This window comes from Agrilus planipennis, unplaced genomic scaffold (assembly GCF_000699045.2).
Source record: "Agrilus planipennis isolate EAB-ADULT unplaced genomic scaffold, Apla_2.0 scaffold96, whole genome shotgun sequence".
NCBI lineage: Eukaryota > Metazoa > Arthropoda > Insecta > Coleoptera > Buprestidae > Agrilus > Agrilus planipennis.
The window spans coordinates 294,859-305,536 of NW_020438968.1; positions in this window are offsets into that span (position 1 = coordinate 294,859).

Sequence of the window (10,678 nt, forward strand, 5' to 3'; positions counted from 1 at the left end):
ATTTTCAGATGCTTTTTTGCATAAATTCTATTTAGGTACCCCGATTCAAGTTAAACTTACACCAATCTTGGGGAATCTTTTTGCGTAGGTACCCACTTCATTCTAATTAATTGCAATAATAATAATTTTTACTAAGAATATCTAATTTTTATAACCTATGATGTTTATTGAAGATTAAAGTAAAATTACTTAGAAAAAAACTCTTTATATCTATATAAAAAAAGTTATATTATCACATTGAATTTTTTATGCTTCATGATTAATTTGTACCGGTCTCCCTTAATTATTAATATGTAGGTACGAATTGTACCTAATATAACAGGGGTGGGGAAGGTTGGTTTTCTTCGTTAATTAAAATAAAATAGAATATAAATTATAATACTTTTGAAAATTACAGTACAGTACATGTTTCTAAACATTCTAGTTTAATATTGCGATTTTACGACTTAAAGGAATTTAGTCTAAAAAGCCTATGGGGTTCAATATCTTTAGAATGTTTATTATATATTGAAAATATTATTTTCTAAGAAACAAGACATGACTGACATTGTAATTTTTGTCTTATTTTCCGATTTCTTCGTTTTTATGATTGTTTTTGTCCACATTAACAAATTTTCCTTAAAGTTTTTTTATGAAAACGAAACTTCCTATTCTTTTTATTTATTTGTTTTCCACCTTTTTCTTTAAGTACACGGCGATACCAAATTTCTTGTAGAAGTTTCACAAACTTATACCTAATTTACCTAGTTGTATTTTTCTGTTGGGAACTCTATATCCATAAGTTATCTCCACTACTTTTTTATATTACAGCAATATTGCTAATAATAAATGATCTATACTAGGTTTTAATTAATGTATAGTTTTGCCGTGTCACTTTTTATTTCCAGTAAATTCCCTCTGGGTATTTTAAAATTGACAAATTTTCGGAAAAAACTAAAAATTATTGACTGTCAAAAAAAGCAAAGCCATTGAGAATTACAACGTTAGTGAAATTTAATTGTTTCAGTTAATTAATTGGACCCTAATAATGTAGTAGTGATTAAACCGAAGTGTTAAAAAGTGTAAACATAAGCATAACGTATCTGTAGGGATGTACTTTTGAGAACGGGGTAAAGTGAAAAAGTAAAGTTCAATAAAACTCATTTATTTTAATATAACGATCCGAAGGTAAAACGTAAATAACCAAAATAAGTTTAAGTCGCCATTTAAACGGGAACTCTGAAGTTTTCTTTTCTGCACAGGGCCGCATTTAGGTCTAATGTCGCCCTAGGCTTAAGTACATACCTTGCTGTTATTCCTACAGGATTGGAAACGGTTAATAATAAATAAAAATCAAATATTTTTTTATTAAAAGAACAAAAGTACATAAACAACTAACATTAAAGCCTTACTCACGGCGATGTACAGAAATTACGAAGTGTTTGGACCATTTGAAAACCAAACCAAAAAAATTTGAATATTCGGCGCAATTTTTTGCATAGCCTCATACTTTGGCATCCTGATCAATTTTTTCTCTTTTTCGATTGTGCCCATATTTCACAGGGCTACCATTTAGACGAAAATTAAAATAGGGAACAAACTGAAAAATTTTTCGATTGAACTTTTCTAAACTAAAACAGTTTGGCCGCAATGAGCATATTGCATACTCTTTAGGCCACCCTGTATATACGGCTTGCGACGTTCCTTTTTGGGACGTATGAATGTAATTTATATCGCGCAAAATTGTGCATAAAATGGCAAGTGAATTGACTGATTGGTTCTATCACCATAAACGAAATATTTTGTGACTACAGAAAGCATCTTCCACTTGCTACTATAAAGTATTGTATAGATCGTGCAGGTACTTTATGTAATTTATGTTAAATAATAAGATTGTTATAGTTTACCTATTTATTATTAGCAATTTCTTCAATTAAGTTGTACATACAGAAAAGTTATTATATTACATTCATGTGTTCAATGATGGTACCTAGAAATGCCCAAGGAAATAAAATTAATAACGTATGCTTCACGAATCAAAAATTTGTCAAAGAAATAGGAATTACAGTTTATAATTACCTAAATAAGAATAGAATTATCAACTAAACCTTTAGCAAAAGTTATAACAGGATTCAATTAGAGATTTCATTGATTAATTTAAGTCTTATACGGTTTAATCTAAAGTGAGTAATATGTTCTTTATATCTTGTTAAAGTAGACTGTTTTGTTTGCCCGACATATTTAAGTTTACAACCTTCACAGTTTATGTAATAAATTCCGGATTTTTGATCATTTTCTAATTTATCTTTAATGTTCCTTAATTCCTTAGGTTTTCTAGATTATTGTTTGTTTTAAAAATTCTAGTGAAATCAAATTCTTTTAAATTTTAATTCATCATGTGTCCACTTTACCAAAATTTTAAATAAAAAGAAAGACTAAACCAAGGTTCAAAAATCGTACCGGTAAGTATTACGAACCACAAAGTTGGTTGTCAAAATTTTGAAAATTAGAGCTTAAATCAAAAAGCTTTATCCTTACCATGAAAATATTACATCAGCTTGCACTAAAACAATACAAAGTTTTACAATGTTTTAAATTCAAACTAATCAAGCTACATGCTGTGAGCTTCTGAAAGAATAACACTTCTGTTTTTCACCAATAGGTGGTGGCAGATGTTTTAAAATAAGAAAAATTGATGAGGTACTTGGGAGCCGGTACGAAATAAACTACCTTCCCCCTATTATTTTTCTAAAATTTCACATAAAAACATAAAATCTAAAATTAATAAAAAACCTACTTATATATGTATAAAATTCATTTTACAATGTTTTTTGTACTTTATCTAGATTTAAAGAATCGTCAAAAAATTAGATTTAACTATTATGATAATTTTCAATTTCCAGGATATTGTGTCAGTCCCTGTGAAATCCAATCCATGGTTGAACATCACTAACATTATTAAGGTAGGGAACTGCAATATTCCATGAAAATAACATTCAGTTTAAAGAAATGACATTAAAAAGACGAAAGTTTCTTAACTGAATTCTAGAAGCAGAAATAGTAGAATTTTGGTTTAGGTTTCGTCTGTAATTTATGACATACAGTCCTCTGTATCAATAGAAAAAAGATGCTTTAAGAATTTCGCATTTAAAAGTCTTTCGTTAATAACTTTTCAATGTCCTTAATGGTAAAAGAATAAAAAACACTAAAAATTGTCAGGTGTATTCGGGAACTTATAGTTTAGAAAAGAACATTAGAGAACGCTGATTCTCAATATACACATAAAGAATAATTTATTGTAAAGTGAATTTACTTTACACAAAATGAAAACTCAAGTCTGTTAAAAGTACAGGTGTCATACAATACCAATAGCATTGTTAAATGTTAATATTATTTTTTTGCATTAAATTTCGAATAGCGTAAAAGTTGTAAACTTGAGATAACAATGCAATATGAAAGAAAATACATTCAGTCATATTAGGTGTTTCTTTCTTTCTGGACGCTAGCTAACTTTGTTATTTTAAATAGAATACCGTCTATATTTTTACAATTTTGGTTTTTTGAAGTGAAACTTCTATATAGACGCGGGGAATTGTGATTTTTTCTGTCACGAAAAAGCGTTAAGGCCGCGTGCAGGGGGTAGACAGTATATCGCATGGTGAGTCCCGGCGACGTGTGCTGTGCTCAACTGTTGTTTTCTTACCTCTGCTCTTCACGTGACTGGGATTTATTGCCTCTTTTTGCGGTTTATGTAAAAACCAAATCATAATTTGCAGTAAACCTGTGAAAACGAAATGTGTATTGAGACACATAGTAGAAGTGAAACGTCAACGGACAAGTGAAAAAATGAATGGCAACAGACAGGTGGAAAAACGAATGGCAAAGGACAAGTGGAAAAATGAATGGCAGCGGACAAGTGGAAAAACGAATGGCAACGGACAAGTGGAAAAACGAATCACAACAAAATTTTTACTTCAAGTTTTACGGGCAGGTTCTCAAATTGGACAACTACATTAACAATCTGCCCGTAAAACTTGAAGTAACAATTTTCTTGCGATTCGTTTTTCCACTTATCCGTTGTCATTCGTTTTTCCACTTGTCCATTGTTATTCGTTTTTCCACTTCTCCGTTCAAGTTTCACTTCTACTGTGTCCCAGCACACATTTCGTTTTTGTTTAATTTTGGGTCGATTTTCCACGAATTATCGTGTTTTTTTATGGGTAAAATGTGTACGTTATTCAGAGCCGGAAATATCGAAATCTATTTTTGACAATCTTACAAGACGAATAACTTTTTTATTTTAAATGGAATGACCCATAATAAATGGTACTGTTCGATGAGAAATTAAAAGCTTTTTTTACTGGTATAAGGTTTTAAATATTTTAACATTTATTTCTGTAATAATTTTCCAAAAAAAAAATCGATTATGAAGGGGTCCAAAAAGGGTGCAATTCTGAGTGACGTATTTTATGAACAGTCCCATATCAAAAAAAAAAACAGAAAATTTTTGTTTTCTGACGTGGGCCCCCTCAAAAGCCGGCGCTAACTATTATCCTTTTTGATTAGATAACACAAAAACATTGGACAATATTTTGAACCCTCTGTTTTAAATAGATAAATAATGGAGCGTTTATCGGACGTTTGAGCACTCCATCGTAACAAAAATTTATTTTTCTTGTAAGTGCACGATTTAGTACAATGCGATATCAGTTTAAACGTTTCGTTAAACCATTACATGCACTCACGTTTTCATGTAAAAGTAACTTACATACGCATACGTTTAAAACGGTGTTTCGAAACTGTTTCAGTTCCCCTTACTTCCGATAGTAAATGAGTTCATGTGCCTTTTGGATTCACTTGTCGTACAGGTAATCAAACCGTCTCCAACTGCATTCTTACCGGAATCGACAATACGTATTATAATTAAGTTTGCGAATGGTGGAAAATAATTAACTCGAGGAAATGAAACTAAAACTCGTCCGCAACCGTTGTCACGTATCTTCCGTAACTTTTATATTCCATTCTAAGAACTTTATAATTAAACTAATAGGCAAACGTCTGCTTTACTAAACTAAATAAAAATATCGAGTTATACAGGGCGATTGGTCTAAACCGTCCAGTAAAAGTTTGTAGATATCGAAAAGAAACATCGATTTGAATATTAAGAGATAATATAAATGTAATTTAAAGTTATTTAGACTAGTGTCCCCTACATACAATGTTAGCAGATTCCAGAATACAGGGATTATTATATATACCTAATATATGGTTACCGTGTAGAATTTTTTATAACTGCCTAGATTACAATTAAATATAGAAATTCACAAATATATTTACAGGACTCTATATTTGTTTTAGCTATTATAGATGCGATATTCATTGATAAAAACAATATTAATTTAAACAGGTTCACTGTAAGATTGGATTTTTGAGAAATGAACATTGCCAAATAACATGATTTATATGCTCAAAACAGACATTCACAAATAAGTCCCCTTTTTCACTATATTCGTCCTATGCTACGATGTAGCAAAGTTGTACTGATTTCACGTAATTCTGTTAATTGTTATTATATTGCCCAATTTGTAATTGAAGAACCACGTTTTAATTCTAAATTATTTTACTAGTATGTTTAGTGAATACAAAATACAGACCAAAGTACCTACTAGAAGTTAGTGCCTCTTTGGGCGGTAGGATTTTGAGTCAGTATAATTTTTATCTACAGCAGTATTAGCATCTAGCAAGGATTTAGAAATAGCTTTAAATAAAATGGATGCGGTACTTAAAAAACAGTACTGTATGAAAATAAATAAAAGTAAAACAAAAATACTGGTATGCAAGGGAAGAAAGCATGGGGAAAGAGCGAATATAAAGATAGGAGACGAAAAATTAGAAGAATTAGCTGATTTCAGGTATGTAGGAAGTCAGATAAATCAGGACGGAAGGAGTACTTAGTAGAGATATAATGCAGAGGATAACAGAGGGTCGAGTCGCCTTCAATAAAAAGAAGTCACTGCTATGCTCGGGAACGGTTAATTTAGAAATTCAAAAAAGATTGTTAAAGGAGTTTGAAGCGAAGCGCTGTATGGGTGCGAAACATGGACAGTGGGCGCGGCGGAAAAGTAAAGGTTACAAGTGTTATGATGATGATTTTTCTCGGGTTTTGAAATATAACGACTTGCTGATTTAAATGATACTTAGTTTGTATAAAGAGCAACAGGCAGTTATAAAGCTAGAGATGCAACGTAGATAAATAAATATTAGGAAGGGAGTCAGATAGGAATGCACACTGTCACAGCTAGTTTTTATTCTACACGTCGAAGACGCGATCAACATCATTAAAGACAGTACAACTGTAGAGATAGATATACAAAGGCAAAAAATCAGTATGCTTAGATTTGCAGATGGGAATAGACATACATAAATAAAAGATTACCAAGCTTACCTTTTTCGGATAATAAGTATTAGCATCTAGCAAGGAAGAGGTAAAGACAGTCTTAAATAAAGTGGAAGAGGTATTAACAAAATAGTATTATATGAAAGTAAATAAAAGTAAAAATAGAGATACAAAACAGATGATAGCGCAGGGTGGAGTCGCCGTTTACAGAAAAAAAGTCAATTGTATGTTCTCGAAATTAAAAAATTCGGAAAAGATTGTTAAAGGCGATGTAGTACGGATGCGGCGAAAATTAAAAGTTAGAAGCGTCCGAAATGTGGTGTTACAGGCGAATGATGAGGATATCGTGGATAGAGAAAGTTATAAATGAAGAGATATTAGAAAGAATAGGAGAACAGAGGACTCTATGAAAGTCAATAAGAAATAGGCGAGATAAATTGGTAGGACACCTTCTCAGTCATGAAGGCCTAGGCAGAGACATATTAAAAACAAAAACAGGAGGTTAGAGAAGTAGAGATAGGGCTAGATTACATTACTGGTCAAAAATAGATAAGGATGTGGGATGTTCTGGTTTTAGGAAAATGCGAAGATTAGCTCAGAATAGGAAAGAGTGGAGGTGCGTGTCCAACCAGTCTTAGGACTGACGACCTTACTCTTTTTACTATACAATAGAGACCAGAAATAGATGCGTTCAAATGAAAAATAAATTCGACTTACGGCACGTTGAGACATACTCTGTAATGTTTACTGTTATTTTTTTTACATTAAAGTGTCCCATCAATTTTGCCGGTATTGGGCTGTAGCCCTTAAGCCCATACGTAAGTATACTACTAATGAGGATAGTCAAAAAAGTAAATGGATAGTTATAAGTAATACTCTGAGCTATTGACTCTACGGCTTGATCACTTATATGGGACGAAATCCAGAAAAATCTAATGAAAGGAGGGAGTTCAATGCTCAACACTCTTTGACTTTTTTTCTAAATTAACATTATGGCAAAGTTTCAATTGGCACCATACTTGCTTGAACAAACCATTTGAGTAGATTAAAGAAATGAAGTTTTTTTTCGTTTTCGTCTTTTTTTTTTTTAATTTATGAAAATCTCTTCAGGACAGTGAAAAATGCTAACCGCTGAAATTATTATTGCTGTATACGTTTGATAAATAAGATGAATTTTAAATAATCTTTTTCACTAGTCTTATAAAAGAAAAAGTGAAATTCTTATTTTTATTGGCTGATCCAAACACGTTTTTTTATTCCTTTTAATAGATTGATGACAGTCTAAGTTTTTGATACATATTTAATTTTTAATTTTATATAAAGTTCTATACTTGCCTGTTTGTTAATTGGATCTTCTTCATTTCCCGACACGTGTTGCTTTTTATATCCATTTGAAGAGCTTTTCAACACCTTATTAGATTGATAGCGTCGTAGGCTTTGTTGTTTTTGGCAGTTTCAAGGTGGCCAGATGCTGACACAGCTACACTTCAAATGGTAGCAGCTATGCCGACATCTTGCCTTCTCAGACTGCCTTAAAGCTCTATGTGATGGTTACAAAATAAAAAGTCTGAAACAAGATGAAAAATAAAGTTATTTTTGAAAGTACTGTACGTAGATGAATTTGGATACTACCTAATGAGAATAGAACTCCAGCCAACATTGACAAAGATGTATATTATCACCGCTACTTTTTAATTTGCATGTCGAAAATACGACTAATATTACCTACTTAAGACAGGACAGTTTTAGGGATGGACATACAGGAATAACAGATCATCAAGTTTACGTTTTCGGATGATAAAACAGTATTAGTATCTAGGAAGGATTAGTTAAGAGTTAGCTTTAAATAAAATGAAATCGGTATTGAAAAAAAAAACTTATGGGTGTTTCATTTCCACCAGCCAGTAATGCTGGGGGCGGGCAGTCCCTCCGGACTACGCCGGAAGGTAGGGCGGAAGGCCCTCTTCAGCCTGCTTTCAGGAATCGTAGGAATGGGTGGGTGATGGTTCGGGTGAGAAAGAGAAGACAGAAGAGAATGAAAGATTCTTTATCTGTGGAATATTACTGCCTCAACATTTGCCTAAGTGATCCAAAGAAACCACAGAAAAACTTGGACCAAGGCAGACGGACCGAAATTGAACCGGCGTCCTCCCGAATGCTAAGCAATGGTCTAAAACTCTAGGCCATGCCGTTCGGTATCGGTATTGATAGATGAGTACCTATATGGTATGAAATTTAATAAAAATAAAATAAAAAATATCGGTATGTAAGGAATTAAAATGTAGGATTAGAACCAATATAAAAACAGACGATGAAAAATTCGATTTGTGCTCGAAGTTGGTTAGTTTAGAAATTCGCAAACGATTAATAATGGTGTATGTTTGGAGCACGGCTCTGTATGGGTGGGAAACGTGTAATGTAACATTAGGGATACCCTTATATTCCATTACATGCACTCATCAAAGGGTAGCGCTATCTTTTAATAAATACTGCGTGATACAGGGAAGTTTGCACAAATACTTTCAGCCATATTTTCGTAAAAACAATAAAGTAATATATATTCAATAAATGGAATTTAAAGCCTTTAAGGGATGTTTCGCTTTATTCGAAAGATTTGGAAAGTTCGACAGACAGCCATAGTAGAAAAAAAATATTCTTCACAATTAGGCATTTTTGCTCGTGCGACATAAAAACAAAACAATGTCGCTAAAACACTGCGTAATTTCTATCTTATCTGTATACATATGTACTTTTGAATACAAGGTACCAATACCAATGCCTGACACTAACAAGAATCTATGTTCGGCATAGTAATCATGTAATGCCTATTTATCTTCAACTGTAACGCTGACAGTAGATACTTTAAATGTTCTTTATCCTATCGTGAAGCATACAAGTGGAAATTAGCGAATGTTACGATTTAATAAATTTATTTAATAACAGCTATATACCAAGGGTTAAAGTGCGATACACCAAGGATCAGGGTTGTGATGGAATGTGTTAAATGGCATACAGTATGAATTAAATACTAGGTGTATGCACCAGGGGTTTAGGTTATATTACGTAACATTCTTTTCGATTACAGTAAAAGTTCCTTATTCACGGTTTTCTTATTCGCGTTTTCATTATTCGCGGGTGAAAAAATTGCAACCCAATTCCTATATTCGCGGCTAAAAATTTCATTATTCGCGGATGCAATCTGTAAACAGAAAAGGATTCGGTGTCATTTATTAAGGGGATTGCCCGCAATAGACCGCTCGTCCTTAGTGTGAATTTTTCCGAAAACATGGGTTTCTATTCTAAACATTGTGATTTACCGCTGCGAGATAAATATGTAATTTTTTGTATGATAACAGACAAAAGTTCACACTAACTAGGTACGTTTTTGGTTTTCAATAATATGGTCATTAAAAGCTTTTACAAGTGCTTAAAGTTGATGCTTCTTGTACGATACGTATTTCCGAAAATATGGGTTTCTATTCTCAACATTGTGATTTAACGCTCCGAGATAAATATGTAATTTTTTGTATGATAACAGACAAAGGTTCACACTAACTAGGTACGTTTTTGGTTTTCAATAATATGGTCATTAAAAGCTTTTACAAGTGCTTAAAGTTGATGCTTCTTGTACGATACGTATTTTCAATAGAAATTAAAAAATTTAAAAATAGCCTTCGACAAGCTTTAGAACAAAGCTTTATCTATCTTACTACAAAATTTCAAACCTCTGTTCCAAATATTAAACTCATGATATCTAGAACCGATAAGCATGTTTTTACACTACGACGCGTGTTCTACTGAATCCCCTTAATGTATGTACAGTTGGTACGTGCCGAACCGGCTTTTATAAAAGATGTGACCGAGTGCACTAATTTCAAAATTCAAAACAAGAAAAAAATCACTAAATTTTTTAAACTTTTGCCTAAAGCTGGTTATAACGATTAATTTTAATTGCGAATTTATCGATACATTGATTTTATTTTGATACCATTCCATATCCACGGTTTCTGTATTCGCGGCATATTAATGGAACGTATACCCCGCGAATAAAGAGCTTTTACTGTATAATACCATGATTTTGATTAATGGAGAGTTGCAACAGTAATTTTAAAGAGGAAGATGAAAGATCATTCCACGACCATATAAAACTTATTTTTCTACCCCTCGGGAACAGTACCTACTTTTTCTGAATAAAAGATTCGCATTCGTAATATTGGTTAGGAAGTGTCTCCCCCATTTCAAACATTTAATTCTACCTTAGAAATCTCCAACAGGTAAAACAGTTTTTAGGGTAAGTTTTGT